This window comes from Salmo salar, chromosome 06 (assembly GCF_965601325.2).
Source record: "Salmo salar chromosome 06, fSalSal1, whole genome shotgun sequence".
Lineage (NCBI taxonomy): Eukaryota > Metazoa > Chordata > Actinopteri > Salmoniformes > Salmonidae > Salmo > Salmo salar.
The window spans coordinates 34,443,334-34,464,308 of record NC_138296.1 but is presented as its reverse complement, the minus strand read 5'-3'; the positions used below and the strand labels follow the sequence as shown (position 1 = coordinate 34,464,308).

The 20,975-nt window shown below is 47.1% G+C and overlaps 1 protein-coding gene across 1 annotated transcript in view; it reads right to left on the bottom strand.

The window, feature by feature from the left end:
- Positions 1-2,594, bottom strand: part of LOC106606927 (glutamate receptor ionotropic, NMDA 2C-like) — an 83,706-nt gene extending 81,112 nt beyond the window's left edge. Inside the window, exon 1 of the mRNA XM_082976501.1 lies at positions 1,999-2,594. The gene's annotated coding sequence lies outside the window, so the exon portion shown is untranslated. The remainder of the gene's footprint in view (positions 1-1,998) is intronic.
- Positions 2,595-20,975: the final 18,381 nt, after the last annotated feature.

Below are 20,975 nucleotides of genomic sequence, written 5' to 3'. Positions count from 1 at the left end.
TGTGTGTGTGTGTGTGTGTGTGTGTGTGTGTGTGTGTTTTAGCATCAGTGTGTGAGTGCTTGTGTGTGCATCTGTGTGTGTGTATTCCATGCTGTGTGATGGACCAGTTCTAGAAGCGGGGAGCCAGCATACCCAGGGATCAATGCATCTGTTCCTCTGTCACACAGAGCCTTGCTACCAACGATGGGACGGTCTCATCTGTTAACCATCTCCCCCCCAACACACGCACGTACACACACACACACACACACACACACACCACACACACACACACACACACACACACACACACACACCCTTATACACTATACATCTCATCAGGGAAACCACGATATGGAAGGAATAACATAATGAACAGCCATTTTTCACTAGAACAACCGGTGCTAAGCTGTCTACTGTTTATAATACATTATTTCATTCTGCTCACACATTATTCTCTCCCAAGTGAAACACACAGAGAAAAGGTAGACACAGTAATGCATAATGCCAATGTACTGTATTGGCATACAAATATCCAACCTGAGGCAGGTAATGCTTGGCCATGCATGGAACTAGACAATCTGCCTTGGTTAGAACCAGGCTCACACACGCTTCAGCTCTTCTAAAAATACCACAGGTGTTAGGAAATGGTCTCGGAAGCACTCAGGTGAAATGCCCCCCCCCAAAAAATTATAAAACCGGGTGCTTGATCTTTTTTTCTTAACTGTCTTTTTTCAGAGCAGTGACACTGTCTTACAGGAAACCCTAAAGGGGTTCATACAGTGTATATGGATATCCAAGTTGACAAGTTCTCCCTGCTTGGGGTTCTCTCACCGGTATCTGACCTTGAACGTTGTTGTGGATACGGTCATTGTAGTTTGAATAACGTGTACAGTTAAACAATCCCATTTCAACAATCAATTTAACAAGCAAATTGTGAACAATTTGACAAGTTTCTCAAATTAAAGTGACTGAACATGTCCTGTGTAGTAGGTTGAGAAACAGAGATAGAACATTTGGGATTGATAACTGTGTCCACACCGAAATACACTTTTGAAATGCCCTTCAAGACAGGGCTGAGTGATAGCCACTGTCCTCACAAACTATGCCATCAAGGTACTTTCTAATAAATATTTCTCTCTCTCTCCCTCTCTGTCTTTCTCTTTCTCTCTTTCTCTCTCTCTCTCTCTCTCTCCCTCTCTCTTTCATTCATTCATTATTTCATTCTTCATCTTTCTCTTTCTTCCTTCAGTTGAAATAGAAATACAAACGCAGGGTGGGAGTGCCATAACAGAAGCCCATTGACAGGTAGAGTGTGTCTACAGAACATCAAGGAACTGCTCTGTATTCATGAAACTAAAGCACTGGGATGGATGCTAGTATAATTACAGAAGTCTCATTCACTCTCCTGTCCCAAAGGACCAAAGTCACTCCTCAGTGGCAATTCAATTTCTCTGGCAGTTTCAGCATGCAGTGTACAACTGCAGTCCTTCTCAGCTGTTCTGTTTTTCCTGTTTATAAGGATGAATCGATCAACTTTGCCAAATCCTCTGTGACACTGTGAAGTAAAGCACAGCCACAGACACACAGGCACAGTCACACTGCCACACGGTCACACAGCCAACAGCCATTCCTTTGATGCCTTACACAGGTCCTGTGATCTAGTCCCCACAGTTCACAGTAAACTGTTTATTTAGTTCCAACTTCCAAGCATACATTCCATTTCATCTGACTTGAGTGGGAGGAGGATGGGTCTGCTATCTACACCGTCTCTTTACTTTCGAAGAGCAAAACAAACACATGTAGCACCTGTGACAAAGCAGCAGCCTCCTCACTTCATTACAATATTAACAGCAGCCCATTGCAATTACATTTGTCATATGGAATTATTTCAATCCAGCCGACCCTCCCTCTCTGTCCGGTATAACAGGCAGTCTGAGATAGTAAAGTGTGGTGGGTCTGGGTACAGCGCTAGGCTAGGCAGTGGTAGGGGAAGGGAAAGGGAAGGTGATTCATTACCTGCGTTGGCAATCCGCATCCAGCCCTGGCTCCCACCGGCTCATTCCGTGTCCGTGGCTTCAGCTGTCCTGCTTCTCTTTTCTCCCTTCCCTCACTCCCCCGCTCCCTTCCTTTCGGCACTTGTTTGAGTCTATTTCAGTAGCAACAGAGGAGCCCGCTGCGACCGTGGCATGGTTTCCAGCACTTTGGCAGAAGGTCACATTATCTCTTGCTGGTAAGGGAGGTGGGGGGGGGGGGATGGATAAAGTGATAGAGGGTGATTGAAGAAAGCAGGTACCAGAGGAAAGAAGGAACAACTAATAAACAGACTGAAGCAGTCCACGGCCGTAGTGACAGGCTAATTTCCAGTGTAAGGCGTGAGGATAGAAGTTGGAACAGCTAACCCCAGAGAGGTTTGTTATGGTAACAAGTCCCCAAGCGTTGTGCGAGATGTGCTGTGTCTGTATGTGTGTATGTGAGTATGTTTGTGCTCAATAGGGCAGAGAGTGTATATATGTACTCATTATTATGAAGCATACCAAATAGGTGTGTGTGTGTGTGTGTGTGTGTGTGTGTGTGTGTGTGTGTGTGTGTGTGTGTGTGTGTGTGTGTGTGTGTGTGTGTGGTGTGTGTGTGTGTGTGTGTGTGTGTGTGTGTGTGTGTGTGTGTGTGTGTGTGTGTGTAATTTCTGTGTCTTGGCTGGTCTTCAGCAGCCTCTCACCTCTGATAACACATCTAATCTGTATCCACTTCCTGGCCAAGAGAAAATATCTCAGAAGTGGCCCAATAACGCAGAGTTAGAGCCATAAAAAAAACACCGAAAACAAGTGGTCGATTCAGTGAAATTCTTCACGTCTTCCGACAGTCAAGACTCTGCGCCCGACGCCCTCTTCCTTCTCTCACTGTCCACTGCTGTCTCGCCCAGTTGAAATAAACAGATGTACTCCATCTTTTTGACGACACACTCATCGACTATATGTCAATTTCTCATCGAATTCACGTCTGCAGGATAACCTGAGCCTCCGGTTGCTCCCCGTGCTCTCCAGCAGCACGCTGGCCCCTCCATTAAGTAAGACACAGTGCTGTCCAGATGCTGGGCTTGGGTCTGCTAGGTCCAACGCCCACAGACAGATGGCCCAGGCAGAGGACAGCAGCAGCAGGTCAGCCGGTGAGGTTCCAAATCGCTCTTGATGCAGGCTGTTGCATGGATCCCTGAAACCTTTAGTGGCCGTGTTCAATGCACTTGTTGTTCCCGTATGCCCCTTCCTCTTCTTGCACCTGTGTCCCTCCTTCCCCCTGTGTTGCCTGCAGCCTCTTTACTCTGTCCCGTTGTAATCCTGGCTTCTACACTCCATGTCACAGGAAGGGCTTGTGAGTCCAAATCATTATGTAGTAAGGATATATCCTTTGATTCTCTCTCTCCCTCTCTCACTTTCCCTCCCTGCTTACTATTTCTCCACCCCTCCCCTCGGTCTCTCCCTCCCTACTGCTCGGCACTGCCTGATATCTGCAACTCATTCAACGTGACTCCATATCCTTTCTCTCTCTCTCTCTCTCTCTCTCTCTCGCTCTCTCTCTCTCTCTCTCTAGTCTCACAGTGCAATGTATCTTTCTCTCTCAAGTGCCCCTTCACACTGATTCATTCATTCATTCATTCATTGAGCTCTGTCTGTCTTTCTCCTGCTGACTCCATCACATCAACAGGTCTAGTATTTAAATGCTCACCTGGAAAACATGGTATGCCTTACCTTCTCTCTACCTCTCCTCTCTCTCCCTCACTTAAACTCTCTCATGTCTCTCCTATGCTTTCTCCACTCTATTTTAATTTCTCCCACTCCTCTCTCCTATATATTTATCTGTTCTCTCTCTCTCTCTCGTGCTCTCTTTCTCTCCCTTTCTCTCTCTCTCTCTCTCTCTCTCTCTCTCTCTCTCCCCTCTGTCTCTCCCTCTCTCTCTCAATTTACATTTTAAATTGAAGGGCTTTATTGGCATAGGAAATGTATGTTTACATTGCCAAAGCAAGTTAAATAAATAGTAAACAAAAGTGAAATAAACAATAAAAATGAACAGTAAATATTACACTTACAAAAGTATTTCTCTCTCTCTCTCTCTCCCCTCTCTCTTTTTTAATTCCCCATTGTTTCTCTGTCTATAATTATTTTCTCTTTCCCTCTGTGTCGCTCCAAATCTCTGTCTCTCTCTCTCTTTTAGTCTGCCCTCTGTCTGTCCGTTATCTGACACTGAAGTGCACTCCAGTACTTTTGGGAGACACTATTATAAGTGAATGCAAATACTGTAGGTTTTGAGGAAAGGAACCAATGACAACATAATAAGTAGGGCACCATTCACAATCATCCCCCAGGTACACATCAGTACAGACTCAATGGCTTATTTACTCTTTAACTCTCTTTTAGAAGGGACTGATTCCCTCTCTTGTCTCATTTATGTAACATAGTGATTGATTCAGCTCACTGGGAGTGAATAAGCTACTTGGCGAAGAGCTCCAGAGCAGGAGCCAAATACCTGAATTTGGTGGATTTCCAGATGCTGCCTCGCCATTGAGTCAGCGTCAGAATCCTCAGTCTGGACAAGGAGTGAGCTGTGAAGTGAACTTATGCTTACAAGTGTAAGCGTTGTTTACATAATTTGGAGAGTCTGCATTTGATCATCCATCATCTCTTCCCTCTTTCTTATACTGTAGCATAGCGACTGTGAATGTGCCAATCTGTGGTAACCATAACAATGGTTCTAGTTATCTCAATTTTAATTGGTTTCCAGGGACTCTGATTTACATGTTCTCTATCATCTCTTATTTATATTGCATTTTTGGTTTGATAAATAGTCCCAGGTTTTGACCTGCTTGTCCCAACAAATACTATCATAAAACAGGGAAACTAGCAATTTCGAAGGAAGGAAGAGGCAATCATAAAAGGAGAGCCAAAATGATATTTTGGAGAGAAATACAGTGCTGGATAGAAGATTGAAATTGCTGTGAAAAAATGTCAGGGATACTTTAAATCATGTTTTGTACTGTGCTTCCTCTCTTCTCAGTAAAGTAGCAATGAAGTGAATCTGTACAGAAGATGTTTGTCTTGCAGTCTGGTTGGTGTTGTGCAGTGATATAAACATCTTGAGTAGCCTGCAAATTATTTGACTACGCCACACACGCAAGCACACATGCACATGAATACATGCATGCTTACGCACACAGGAATGAACACCCCTCATCAGGTGGCATTTTCATACTGTCATCTCCTCATCATAATATCCACAGAAGCAAGGCATGGGTTCAAAGAGTTTTTGAAGAATGACATGGGATTTTACTTCCTATTGCAAAAAACACTCTCCCACTTCTGTTCGAGACTAGGGACTGCCAAACAACACATTAAACTATCTCGTAAAGAAAATAACTGTAAAAATCTATATTTCTTTTCTCTCTCAATGTATCTCACCAAAAATGTATCTCGTTTCCAGGCAGGGGAACATCAGTGGCATTTTATGAGCCTGTCATGGCAGAGCTGAGAGATGTGTTGCTACTGTGATATGTTCCTCTTTAGCTGTTGGGAGAGGCCCGGGGGCTGTGATATGTTCCTCTTTAGCTGTTTAGAGGCCCGGTGGCTGTGATGTGTTCCTCTTTAGCTGTTGGGAGATGCCCAGGGGCTGTGATATGTTCCTCTTTAGCTGTTTGGAGAGGCCCGGGGGCTGTGATATGTTCCTCTTTAGCTGTTTAGAGGCCCGGGGGCTGTGATGTGTTCCTCTTTAGCTGTTGGGAGAGGCCCGGGGGCTGTGATATGTTCCTCTTTAGCTGTTTGGAGAGGCCCGGGGGCTGTGATATGTTCCTCTTTAGCTGTTTAGAGGCCCGGTGGCTGTGATGTGTTCCTCTTTAGCTGTTGGGAGATGCCCAGGGGCTGTGATATGTTCCTCTTTAGCTGTTTGGAGAGGCCCGGGGGCTGTGATATGTTCCTCTTTAGCTGTTTAGAGGCCCGGGGGCTGTGATGTGTTCCTCTTTAGCTGTTGGGAGAGGCCCAGGGGCTGTGATATGTTCCTCTTTAGCTGTTGGGAGAGGCCCGGGGGCTGTGATGTGCTCCTCTTTAGCTGTTGGGAGAGGCCCGGGGGCTGTGATATGTTCCTCTTTAGCTGTTGGGAGAGGCCCGGGGGCTGTGATATGTTCCTCTTTAGCTGTTGGGAGAGGCCCAGGGGCTGTGATATGTTCCTCTTTAGCTGTTGGGAGAGGCCCGGGGCCTGTGATATGTTCCTCTTTAGCTGTTTGGAGAGGCCCAGGGACTGTGATATGTTCCTCTTTAGCTGTTGGGAGAGGCCCGGGGGCTGTGATATGTTCCTCTTTAGCTGTTGGGAGAGGCCCAGGGGCTGTGATATGTTCCACTTTAGCTGTTGGGAGAGGCCCGGGGGCTGTGATATGTTCCTCTTTAGCTGTTGGGAGAGGCCCGGGGGCTGTGATATGTTCCTCTTTAGCTGTTTAGAGGCCCAGGGGCTGTGATATGTTCCTCTTTAGCTGTTGGGAGAGGCCCGGGGGCTGTGATAAGTTCCTCTTTAGCTGTTTGGAGAGGCCCGGGGGCTGTTGCTGTATGACCCCATCGATTTCCCCATATAATAAATATCTATCGATTCTCTGCTCTTGATCAACAGTTTATAAAGATGGCATTCCCTGATCGATAACTAATCAATAAGGCAAACAGATGGGAGAGATGTAAAGCAAGAGATAAGGAGAATGTAGGGAGCGGCTCTAATAGATACGTACAGTAATGTGTCTGCTTCTGAAGGTTGGTCCTTCCTCCCTGTGCCATTTTGAATAGAAGCATTTGGTAGACCCTCCATGTGGTCCCAGTATTAACGTCATTACAGCTGATGCCTCATATCTCATTGGCTCACCATATTTTCTCCACTCCATTATACATACTTACAGTAATTGGGGTTTACTTGAGTGCCAGGGTCTTAATGTCATCATCAGTGTTTCTTCCTGATTATATTAAAGCTTTAGGGGATGTTGGGAATGTAAAACAGCACAGATTACAGAGTCAGATATATAGTTCTAGAAAACCTGATATTGATCATTATAGGTTGTTAGCTCCTCCCTCAAAACAGCTACCATCCCTCCCTACATAGCTCCCTCAAAACAGCTACAATCCATCCCTCCCTACATAGCTCCCTCAAAACAGCTACCATCCCTCCCTACATAGCTCCCTCAAAACAGCTACCATCCATCCCTCCCTACATAGCTCCCTCAAAACAGCTACCATCCATCCCTCCCTACATAGCTCCCTCAAAACAGCTACCATCCCTCCCTACATAGCTCCCTCAAAACAGCTACCATCCATCCCTCCCTACATAACTCCTCCCTCAAACAGCTACCATCCATCCCTCATTACATAGCTCCCTCAAAACAGCTACCATCCCACCCTACATAGCTCCCTCAAAACAGCTACCATCCATCCCTCCCTACATAGCTCCCTCAAAACAGCTACCATCCATCCCTCCCTACATAGCTCCTCCCTCAAACAGCTACCATCCATCCCTCCTTACATAGCTCCCTCAAAACAGCTACCATCCCTCCCTACATAGCTCCCTCAAAACAGCTACCATCCATCCCTACATAGCTCCCTCAAAACAGCTACCATCCATCCCTCCCTACATAGCTCCATCAAAACAGCTACCATCCCTCCCTACATAGCTCCTCCCTCAAACAGCTACCATCCATCCCTCCCTACATAGCTCCCTCAAAACAGCTACCATCCCTCCCTACATAGCTCCCTCAAAACAGCTACCATCCATCCCTACATAGCTCCCTCAAAACAGCTACCATCCATCCCTCCCTACATAGCTCCCTCAAAACAGCTACCATCCCTCCCTACCCTGCTCCCTCAAAACAGCTACCATCCATCCCTCCCTACATAGCTCCATCAAATCAGCTACAATCCATCCCTCCCTACATAGCTCCCTCAAAACAGCTACAATCCATCCCTCCCTACATAGCTCCCTCAAAACAGCTACCATCCATCCCTCCCTACATAGCTCCCTCAAAACAGCTACCATCCATTCCTACATAGCTCCCTCAAAACAGCTACAATCCATCCCTCCCTACATAGCTCCCTCAAAACAGCTACCATCCCTCCCTACATAGCTCCCTCAAAACAGCTACCATCCATCCCTACATAGCTCCCTCAAAACAGCTACAATCCATCCCTCCCTACATAGCTCCCTCAAAACAGCTACAATCCATCCCTCCCTACATAGCTCCCTCAAAACAGCTACCATCCGTCCCCCCCTACATAGCTCCCTCAAAACAGCTACCATCCAACCCTCCCTACATAGCTCCCTCAAAACAGCTACCATCCAACCCTACATAGCTCCCTCAAAACAGCTACCATCCATCCCTCCCTACATAGCTCCCTCAAAACAGCTACCATCCAACCCTCCCTACATAGCTCCCTCAAAACAGCTACAATCCATCCCTCCCTACATAGCTCCCTCAAAACAGCTACAATCCATCCCTCCCTACATAGCTCCCTCAAAACAGCTACCATCCATCCATCCCTACATAGCTCCCTCAAAACAGCTACCATCCATCCCTCCCTACATAGCTCCCTCAAAACAGCTACCATCCCTCCCTACATAGCTCCCTCAAAACAGCTACCATCCATCCCTCCCTACATAGCTCCATCAAAACAGCTACCATCCCTCCCTACATAGCTCCTCCCTCAAACAGCTACCATCCATCCCTCCCTACATAGCTCCCTCAAAACAGCTACCATCCCTCCCTACATAGCTCCCTCAAAACAGCTACCATCCATCCCTACATAGCTCCCTCAAAACAGCTACCATCCATCCCTCCCTACATAGCTCCCTCAAAACAGCTACCATCCCTCCCTATATAGCTCCATCAAATCAGCTACAATCCATCCCTCCCTACATAGCTCCCTCAAAACAGCTACAATCCATCCCTCCCTACATAGCTCCCTCAAAACAGCTACCATCCATCCCTCCCTACATAGCTCCCTCAAAACAGCTACCATCCATCCATCCCTACATAGCTCCCTCAAAACAGCTACCATCCATCCCTCCCTACATAGCTCCCTCAAAACAGCTACCATCCCTCCCTACATAGCTCCCTCAAAACAGCTACCATCCATCCCTCCCTACATAGCTCCATCAAAACAGCTACCATCCCTCCCTACATAGCTCCTCCCTCAAACAGCTACCATCCATCCCTCCCTACATAGCTCCCTCAAAACAGCTACCATCCCTCCCTACATAGCTCCCTCAAAACAGCTACCATCCATCCCTACATAGCTCCCTCAAAACAGCTACCATCCATCCCTCCCTACATAGCTCCCTCAAAACAGCTACCATCCCTCCCTATATAGCTCCATCAAATCAGCTACAATCCATCCCTCCCTACATAGCTCCCTCAAAACAGCTACAATCCATCCCTCCCTACATAGCTCCCTCAAAACAGCTACCATCCATCCCTCCCTACATAGCTCCCTCAAAACAGCTACCATCCAACCCTCCCTACATAGCTCCCTCAAAACAGCTACCATCCCTCCCTACATAGCTCCCTCAAAACAGCTACCATCCATCCCTACATAGCTCCCTCAAAACAGCTACCATCCATCCCTACATAGCTCCCTCAAAACAGCTACCATCCATCCCTCCCTACATAGCTCCCTCAAAACAGCTACCATCCAACCCTCCCTACATAGCTACCTCAAAACAGCTACCATCCCTCCCTAAATAGCTCCCTCAAAACAGCTACCATCCATCCCTACATAGCTCCCTCAAAACAGCTACCATCCATCCCTCCCTACATAGCTCCCTCAAAACAGCTACCATCCATCCCTCCCTACATAGCTCCCTCAAAACAGCTACAATCCATCCCTCCATACATAGCTCCCTCAAAACAGCTACAATCCATCCCTCCCTACATAGCTCCCTCAAAACAGCTACCATCCATCCCTCCCTACATAGCTCCCTCAAAACAGCTACCATCCATCCCTCCCTACATAGCTCCCTCAAAACAGCTACCATCCATCCCTACCTACATAGCTCCCTCAAAATAGCTACCATCCATCCCTTCCTACATAGCTCCCTCAAAAATGCTACCATCCATCCCTCCCTACATAGCTCCCTCAAAACAGCTACCATCCCTCCCTACATAGCTCCCTCAAAACAGCTTCCATCCATCCCTACATAGCTCCCTCAAAACAGCTACCATCCATCCCTCCCTATATAGCTCCCTCAAAACAGCTACCATCCATCCCTACATAGCTCCCTCAAAACAGCTACCATCCATCCCTCCCTACATAACTCCCTCAAAACAGCTACCATCCATCCCTCCCTACATAGCTCCCTCAAAACAGCTACCATCCCTCCCTACATAGCTCCCTCAAAACAGCTTCCATCCATCCCTACAGAGCTCCCTCAAACAGCTACCATCCATCCCTCCCTACATAGCTCCATCAAAACAGCTACAATCCATCCCTCCCTACATAGCTCCCTCAAAACAGCTACAATCCATCCCTCCCTACATAGCTCCCTCAAAACAGCTACCATCCATCCCTCCCTACATAGCTCCCTCAAAACAGCTACCATCCATCCCTACATAGCTCCCTCAAAACAGCTACCATCCATCCCTCCCTACATAACTCCCTCAAAACAGCTACCATCCATCCCTCCCTACATAGCTCCCTCAAAACAGGTACCATCCCTCCCTACATAGCTCCCTCAAAACAGCTTCCATCCATCCCTCCCTACATAGCTCCCTCAAAACAGCTACAATCCATCCCTCCCTACATAGCTCCCTCAAAACAGCTACCATCCCTTCCTACATAGCTCCCTCAAAACAGCTACCATCCATCCCTCCCTACATAGCTCCCTCAAAACAGCTACCATCCCTCCCTACATAGCTCCCTCAAAACAGCTTCCATCCATCCCTACATAGCTCCCTCAAAACAGCTACCATCCATCCCTCCCTACATAGCTACCTCAAACAGCTACCATCCATCCCTCCCTACATAGCTCCCTCAAAACAGCTACCATCCCTCCCTACGTCGCTCCCTCAAAACAGCTACAATCCATCCCTACATAGCTCCCTCAAAACAGCTACCATCCATCCCTCCCTACATAGCTCCCTCAAAACAGCTACCATCCATCCCTCCCTACATAGCTCCCTCAAAACAGCTACCATCCATCCCTCCCTACATAGCTCCCTCAAAACAGCTACCATCCCTCCCTACATAGCTCCCTCAAAACAGCTTCCATCCATCCCTACATAGCTCCCTCAAACAGCTACCATCCATCCCTCCCTACATAGCTCCCTCAAAACAGCTACCATCCATCCCTACATAGCTCCCTCAAAACAGCTACCATCCATCCCTCCATTGTTCCTCACCTTCCTGTGTCATTAGAGCAGCCCTCACCCTTGGCTGGGAGTGTACTGTTTGGACACAGTGATTGTAGCTGTTAGATCATCACTAGGGGGTGAGTGGCGATGCTGAGGATTAGATGTGGAACAGGTGGGTCTGGGCGTGTCTGGGCTGGTCTGGTCACACATGTCAGGGGCAGGAGCAGTGGGAAAGAGAGGCATATGCGCTCTCTCCATGACCTGACTGTGCTGCTTTAACAGGCAATATGGCGGTGGGGCACCTCTGACCCAAAATAAAACTCAATAAAACTCAAACGGCATCACAAACAGCCATGCTTGAAACCCTGGCATTACTCTTTTTTTTCTACCCCCGATTTTGGGGCTATTTTAAGCCATGTTCCTGTGACAGGATCAGGAAAAACTGGAGGGAAAAGGCCACACTTGGCGTCACAGAGCCCAGGGGAGAAGCCAGATATATCCTGCCGTCTCTGAGTATTGACCAACGAAAGCTCCACTTACATCCTGAAACCTGCATCACCCCCCTGTACACTGAGCTCTCACTGACTCTCACCCTTTCTAAACCCTCTCTGTCTCTCTCTGTCTCACTGTATCTCTATCGCTCTCTTTCTCTCTCTCTTTCGCACCCTCCGTTCCTCCCTCCCTCTTTCTCTCCGTTTCTGTCTCTGTCTTTCTCTCTCTCCCCCTCTCTCTCTCTCTCTCCAACACACACACACACTACGATGAAAATGATAAGCAAATTGATCATCTTGACATCCCTCCATCACACTATATTACAGTGTTGGTATAATTGTTTCATTGTATTCACACTGTCTAATTGTTTAATTGTTTCACTGTATTCATACTGAATGTATCCAATGATCTGTCCCCTAACACTAACCCTAGGCTCATGTCCACATTCCAGCTCAATCCTAACCATAGCCTCAACCATAACCCTGACTCGAGCTTCATGTTTACATGCCAGTTCAACCCTAACCGTAGGGCTTGATTCAATCCGTAGTGCTGAATATCTGTGCTACAGCGCGATAGAAATTTAAAGACAATGTTCCTGCGTTAGTGGAGACCGCATTCATAGTAAACGGAGATACTGTAAACTTCAGCAATACGGATTGAATCAAGCCCCTAATCTTTTCCATAACCCTTTTCCCCTTGCATTAATCTAATGGTGCAATTTGGATATTCCGTCCCCTTCCACCTGAATTCTGTGTCTGCACATTTGTTTGTGCTGTGAATGTTGGTAGATGATTAACTCTCATTAACAAGAAACATCCCATCCAAACAGTAAATCTTGACACAGAGACACAGACTCTGCTTGGATGATGCTCCAGGCACAGCTCTCTGCTGTTTTCCATTCATCTCTCTGAAAGGGAGCGCTGCAGACAGGTGATTATTCAGGGCACAGGGCTATGGTGTGTCATGGCATTGAGAGGCAATAGATCCAGGGACTACAGGGCATTGTTCCACTACATCATAAGGAAGGGCCTGCAGCTGTACTGCAGCTGAGTCCAGTGCTGCAGAGGAAATGCCTGGTGGCGTATCCATTGTACTGCCCAGCAGATTTCATGAGACAGGTAAGGTTGGCATTGCTGGCATCTCCCTCTACCAGCCAGGGCCGAGAGTCCTGGGGGTCTGGACATAACCTGTCATGTCATTAAGCATCTGTGCGCTCAGGGGCCTAAGCCAAGTCCAGGTCTGTTGAACTGATGGATGATGCAATCACTGTAAACTACAGCACAAAACCCCACCAGCCACTGTTCCCTTTTAACCAATAAATATATACTGTGCTGGTGAATGTACGATCCTTTAACAATCAAAGCAACAATGATAACAACACAACTATAAAGGGACTACTTGCATCGTAATCATTCTAATGGCGGTTACTTGTGGTTTTGTTGTTGATATTTAGACTCAAGCCAAGGCATTAGTTACACATACCCGTGAGATGCTGTACATGGCATATGCTGGGGATAGTCCAGACAGACTGATCAATGCTGAGTAAAGTGCCAAATCTCAATACCCCATACCAGAATTCAGTTCACTATTCATCCAACCCACCATTACACTTCTAGCAGAAGCTTACCTCTTTGCATAGCAGCCTCATGTAAAAATGGATGTTAGCTCTAGTTGGACTATCTACGTGTGCATCCAGAATATGTCCCTGGGTAACAAGCACACATGGAATTCTCATGCTAGAAATCCAACTGTTCTCCCTCCATAACTATTTTCTATAGGGACAGCAGAGAATAGCAGAGAACCAGTAGGAGAGCTGGAGAGCGTTATTAACTCTTAAACCCATATGAATGTCCAGACGCCCTATTACTAGCCTGTTCAACCTCTCTTTCGTATCGTCTGAGATTCCTAAAGATTGGAAAGCGGCCGCGGTCATCCCCCTTTTCAAAGGGGGAGACACTCTAGACCCAAACTGTTTCAGACCTATATTCATCCTGCCCTGCCTTTCTAAAGTCTTCGAAAGCCAAGTGAACAAACAGATCATCGACCATTTCGAATCTCACCGTACCTTCTCCGCTATGCAATCCGGTTTCCGAGCTGGTCACGGGTGCACCTCAGCCACGCTCAAGGTCCTAAACGATATCATAACCGCCATCGATAAAAGACAGTACTGTGCAGCCGTCTTCATCGACCTGGCCAAGGCTTTCGACTCTGTCAATCACCGTATCCTTATCGGCAGACTCAACAGCCTTGGTTTCTCTAATGACTGCCTCGCCTGGTTCACCAACTACTTCTCAGATAGAGTTCAGTGTGTCAAATCGGAGGGCCTGTTGTCGGGACCTCTGGCAGTCTCTACAGGGGTGCCACTGGGTTCAATTCTCGGGCCGACTCTTTCCTCTGTATATATCAATGATGTCGCTCTTGCTGCGGGCGATTCTTTGATCCACCTTTACGCAGATGACACCATTCTGTATACATCTGGCCCTTCTTTGGACACTGTGTTAACAAACCTCCAAATGAGCTTCAATGCCATACAACACTCCTTCCGTGGCCTCCAACTGCTCTTAAATGCTAGTGAAACTAAATGCATGCACTTCAACCGATCGCTGCCCGCACCTGCTCGCCCGACTAGCACTACTCTGGATGGTTCTGACTTAGAATACGTGGACAACTACAAATACCTAGGTTTCTGGCTAGACTGTAAACTCTCCTTCCAGACTCATTTTAAGCATCTCCAATCCAAAAATACATCTATAATCGGCTTCTTTCGCAACAAAGCCTCTTTCACTCATGCTGCCAAACATGTCCTCGTAAAACTGACTATCCTACCGATCTTTGACTTCGGCGATGTCATTTACAAAATAGCCTCCAACACTCTACTCAGCAAATTGGATGCAGTCTATCACAGTGCCATCCATTTTGTCACCAAAGCCCCATATACTACACACCACTGCGCCCTGTATGCTCTCGTTGGCTGGTCCTCGCTACATATTCGTCGCCAAACCCACTGGATCCAGGTCATCTATAAATCTTTGCTAGGAAAAGCTCTGCCTTATCTCAGTTCATTGGTCACCATAGCAACACCCACCTGTAGCAAGCGCTCCAGCAGGTATAGTTCACGGGTCATCCCCAAAGCAAACACCCCCTTTGGCCGCCTTTCCTTCCTGTTCTCTGCTGGAAGGAATTTGCAATTTGCTGGAACAAATTGCAAAAATCACTGAAGTTGGAGACTTGTATCTCCCTCACTAACTTTAAGCATTAGCTGTCAGAGCAGCTTACCGATCGCTGCAGCTGTACATAGCCCATCTGTAAATAGCCCATCCAACCAACTACCTACCTCATCCCATATTTGATTTAGTTTTTCTGCTGTTTTGCACACCAGTATTTCTACTTGCACATCCTCTTCTGAACATATATCACTCTAGTGTTAATTGCTCAATTGTAATTACTTTGCCACTATGGCCTATTTATTGCCTTACCTCCTTACTTCATTCGCACACACTGTATACAGATTTTTCTATTGTGTTATTGACTGTACATTTGTTTATCCCATGTGAAACTCTGTGTTGTTGTTTTTGTCGCACTGCTTTGCTTCATCTTGGCCAGGTCGCAGTTGTAAATGAGAACTTGTTCTCAACTGGCCTACCTGGTTAAATAAAGGTGAAATAAAATAAAAAATATAATAAATGAAGTTACTATATATTCATTGGTAGCATGCATTCCTGGGGAACAAAGATAATGATAGTGTATTGGTATGATCTAGATATATGCATCCAATCTTAATACAAATGTGTTACAATGTTGTTACTATAGTAAATGCAGTGAAGAACAACATGACACTTAGAATTCCAACCCAGCACCATGTACAGTATTATGAAGGTGTATGGATCTCATTGAGGACACTCTCTGTAGGGGACCGTCACTTGTTAGCACCTGCCTGTCACACTGACTGTGTATGAGTGCTGTGGTGTCCCTATGACTTCACACACATGCCGAGACTGAGAAGTGTGTCCTCAGCACCAGTCTGGGTGCCTCGTCTCAACACCAGCGTGTCAGCGCCCTCTAAAGGCCAGCAGGGAGAATGCAACACTGAAGCTTTCCTCTAACAACTGAACAAATTTGTTTACTCATGATATAAAATGGAGTGGACACAGTATATAAAGTAGTCTAAAAACAAAAAGCTCAAGTCAAAAGGTATCCCTTCAGACTCCTATAAGAGTGGCCCTAGAGCTCCACCTGGCCAGTGCTTGGCTCAGATGACATGTTGGAGGAAGTGCCAAGTCAGTGCTGTAATCCACAGGGTGAATAAAAATGGATTTAGCTGACTACAGCTCAGAGACAGAATCGTACATATTAATCACCTCAGTCAACCTCAGTCATTACATATACTGTACATCCAGATATACAGTAAATAGACTGGAGCGGTAACTAACAATGTCTGTACCACAAATCAGTCTATGCACAACATATTCATACTCTGATTTCAGCACAGATATGGGTCTACATTATAACTCTAGACTGGAAGATAATATGGTAAGATAAGCTTTGGACGCAATGATTTTGGAGAGCCTTTTTCCTGGCGTCAAGCTCTCTCTCTCTCCGGCCGCTCTCTCTCCTGTCCTCCAACAGACGGTCGCAGCGAAGCCACACTCCAAATCCGGTGTGCAGATGGACACCAGTGCCAGATCTAATCCTGAGCCGCTTGGCACTGGGGAGAGAGAGAGAGAGAGAGAGAGAGAGAGAGAGAGAGAGAGAGAGAGAGTGTTGGGAAGAAGGAAACAGTACTGGACATTTGGTTAGGCGGTGCAAATTGAATCCTGCCCCTCATTCTGTTAGCAGCATAAGCAGCTGGGCCCTATAGCTCCCTGTACTGAGCCCAGGCAGCATCCAGACTGACGCTAGCAGATTGCTTGGATTTTATTATTTTCCGACCCTTGATTACGTGGCCAAAACACTAAACGTCTGGTAAACTCTCTTTTCCATTCGCTTCAAAGTCTGCAATTCCCTCTCCTCCAAGGAGTGACCTCGTCCTGTCTGTTCTGCAGCCCAGGAGAGGAGGAAAGGAGGAGAGAGGACAGGGGTTATCACAGAGCCCTCCATCACTCCCAGCAACACGTTCTCCTGTTCAATTCCTCATCAGCCACTCATGAACGAGGGGCACCATGCCAGAGACATGCCACTATACTCCTCGCACTCAGTCACATTGACATTGCGGACGATTTTCTTTAACATCAGCACACTTCCTCTTCCTCCTCTCTCTCTCTCTCTCTTTCTCGCTGTCTCTCTCTCTCTCTCTCTCATTCCTTCTCCCTCCCTCTCTCGGTCCAGTGGCTGAGGGAGAAGGCCTGTCCTGTGCCAAGGCAGGCAGTGTTCTAATGCATGCCTTTCGGAGCACCTAATTTCCCACCTGACCCCGCCACTACCCATAAAGCACTGGTCCACCAGCCGCCCACTCACCTCATCACACAAATTGTGTCAGCACAGGGCACCAGGGTCCTTTTCTGTCCAGCCCAGCACTTTTGTTTCCATTTATAGCGGGAGTCTTTTCAGCGATCCTTATCATTATTTCCCCTAATAGGTAGACGGAGGGTGGGTGGGTGGATTTCAATGACGCTGAATCCCGGTGCTAACGACAGCACCTTTAAAATGTTGGAATTGTTATTAAGCCCAAATCATATTAAGTCGTTCAGCTGGAGTTTGGCTCGGCCACTCTTTCCTCTTGCCTTTATAGTTCACGTCTGAAGGGTGCACACTTTTCTGACATGGCTGAAACAGAGACAACAAAATATACATAGTGTTTCATCCCGGTTTGCAGCCCTGTGTGTTACAGAGTGGCGCAGGACATTCAGTCATGTCGTTTGCAGCCCTGTGTGTTAAAGAGTGGCGCAGGACATTCAGTCATGTCGTTTGCAGCCCTGTGTGTTAAAGAGTGGCGCAGGACATTCAGTCATGTCGTTTGCAGCCCTGTGTGTTAAAGAGTGGCGCAGGACATTCAGTCATGTCGTTTGCAGCCCTGTGTGTTAAAGAGTGGCGCAGGACATTCAGTCATTTCGTTTGCAGCCCTGTGTGTTAAAGAGTGGCGCAGGACATTCAGTCATGTCGTTTGCAGCCCTGTGTGTTAAAGAGTGGTGCAGGACATTCAGTCATGTCCTTTTTATGCCCTCTGTGGGTCAAATTCAATCAAGCATCCCTTAAAGCCATCTTTATCTCTCACTGGCTCTATACCTCCCTGTTGGAGCTCACACCCAGGCTCGCTGTGGATACATTTGGCAAAGGGCCTGCAGAGTCTCTTGGCACATATATGTATTTCACTTACAGTACCAGTCAAAAGTTTGGACACACCTACTCATTCAAGGGTTTTGCTTTATTTTTACTATTTTCTACATTGTAGAATAATAGTGAAGATATCAGAACTATGAAATAACACATATGGAATCATGTAGTAACCAGAAAAGTGTTAAACAAATCAAAATATATTTCATATTTGAGATTCTTCAAAGTAGCCACCCTTTGTCTTGATGACAGGTTTGTACACTCTTGGCATTCTCTCAACCAGCATCACCTGGAATGCTTTTCCAACAGTCTTGAAGAAGTTCCCACATATACTGTACTGAGCACTTGTTGGCTGCTTTTTCTTCACTCTGCGGTCCAACTCATCCCAAACCATCTCAATTGGGTTGAGGTCTGGTGATTGTGGAGGCCAGGTCATCTGATGCATCTCTCCATCACTCTCCTTCTTGGTCAAATAGCCCTTACACAGCATGGAGGTGTGTTGGGTCATTGTCCTGTTGAAAAATAAATTATAGTCCCACTAAGCGCAAACCAGATGGGATGGCGTATCACTGAATAATGATGTGGTAGCCATGCTGGTTAAGTGGGCCTTAAATTCTAAATAAATCACAGACAGTGTCACCAGCAAAGCACCCTCACACCATCACACGTCCTCCTCTATGCTTCATGGTGGGAACCACACATGTAGAGATCATCCGTTCACCTACTCTGCGTCTCACAAAGACATGGCGGATGGAACCAAAAATCTCCAATTTGGACTCTAGACCAAAGGACAGATTTCCACCGGTCTAATGTCCATTGATTGTGTTTCTTGGCCCAAGCAAGTCTCTTCTTCTTATTGGTGTCATTCGGTAGTGGTTTCTTTGCAGCAATTTGACAATGAAGGCCTGATTCACAGTCTTCTCTGAACAGTTGATGTTGAGATGTGTTTGTTACTTGAACTCTGTGATGCATTTATTTGGGCTGCAATTTCTTAGGCTGGTAACTCTAATGAACTTATCCCCTGCAGCAGAGGTAACTGGGTCTTCCATTCCTGTGGCAGTCCTCATGAGAGCTAGTTTCATCATAGCGCTTGATGGTTTTTGCGACTGCATTTGAAGAAACTTTCAAAGTTCTTGACATTTTCCGGATTGACTGACTTTCATGTTTTAAAGTAATGATGGACTGTCGTTTCTCTTTGCTTATTTGAGCTGTTCTTGTCATAATATGGACTTGGTCTTTTACCAAATAGGGATATCTTCTGTATACCACCCTACCTTATCACAACACAACTGATTGACCTAAACGCATTAAGAAGGAAAGAAATTCCACAAATTGTAACGGCTGTCGTAGAGAGGGGACCAAAGCGCAGCGTGGTGAGTGTTCATGATTTTATTTCACTATGAAACACTCGAACAAAATAACAAAACCAAAACAAGCCATGGATCATCACTACAGGTTCCGCGCCATGGATCATCACTGAAGGCTTTGTGCCATGGATCATCACTGAAGGCTTTGTGCCATGGATCATCACTGGAGGCTTTGTGCCATGGATCATCACTGGAGGCTCCGGGCCATGGATTATCACTGGAGGCTTTGTGCCATGGATCATCACTGGAGGCTCCGGGCCATGGATTATCACTGGAGGCTTTGTGCCATGGGTCATCTCTACAGGCTCCGGGCCATGGATCATCCCTATAGGCTTCTTGCCATGGATTCTCCCAACAGGCTCCGGGCCATGGATTATCACAGGAGGCTTCGTGCCATGGATCATCACTGGAGGCTTCCTACGTGGAGCTGGGACCAGTCTCACCGGACTGGGGAGACGCACAGGAGACTGGGTGCGCAGAGCAGGCACAGGGTATACTGGGCCGTGGAGGCGCACTGGAGGTCTGGAGCTTAGGGCTGGCACACCCCGTCCTGGCTGGATTTACTTTAGCCCTGCAAGGGCGGAGCGCGGGCACAGGACGAACTGGTTTGTGCTGGTGGACCGGGGCTACCGTGCGTAGAGTTGGCGCAGAATAACCTGGGCCGAAGAGACGCACTGGAGACCAGGAACGCTGAGCCGGCACAATTCTTCCTGGCTCACTGCCAACTCTAGCACGGCAACTGTGGGAAGCTTGCATCGAGCTCACTGGGCTGTAGCTGCACACTGGCGTCACAGTGCGCATCCCCGCATAACACGATGCTTGCTCGGTCACTCGCTCCCCACGGTAAGCACGGGGAGTTGGCTCAGTTCTCAACCCCAACTTCGCCAATCTCCCCATGTGCCCCCCCCCCCCCCCCCCACACCCCCCACCCCAACAACGGGCTTCCGTCGTTGGGCTAGCTCCTCGTAATGTCGCCGTTCCGCTTTCGCTGCCTCTATTTCCTCCTTCGGACGGCGATACTCCCCATCCTGCCTCCAGGGTTCCTTGCCGTCTAGGATTTCCTCCCAGGTCCATTCATCCTGACCACGCTGCTTGGTTCTTTGGTGGTGGGTAGTTCTGTTACGGCTGTCGTAGAGAGGGGACCAAAGCGCAGCGTGGTGAGTGTCCATGATTTTCTTTCACTATGAAACACTCGAACAAAATAACAAAACGAAAACAAGCCAACAGTTCTGTCAGGTACAGAAAACTAAACAGAAAACAACTACCCACAAACACAGGTAAAGGCTGCCTAAGTATGATTCCTAATCAGAGACAACGATAGACAGCTGTCTCTGATTAGGAACCATACTCGGCCCAAAACAAAGAAATACAAACATAGAATGCCCAGCCCACACCCTGACCTAACAAAATAGAGAAATAAACCGTTTCTCTCAGGTCAGGGCGTGACACAAATTAACTTTTTAGAAGGCACACCTGTTAATTGAAATGCATTACAGGAGACTACCTCA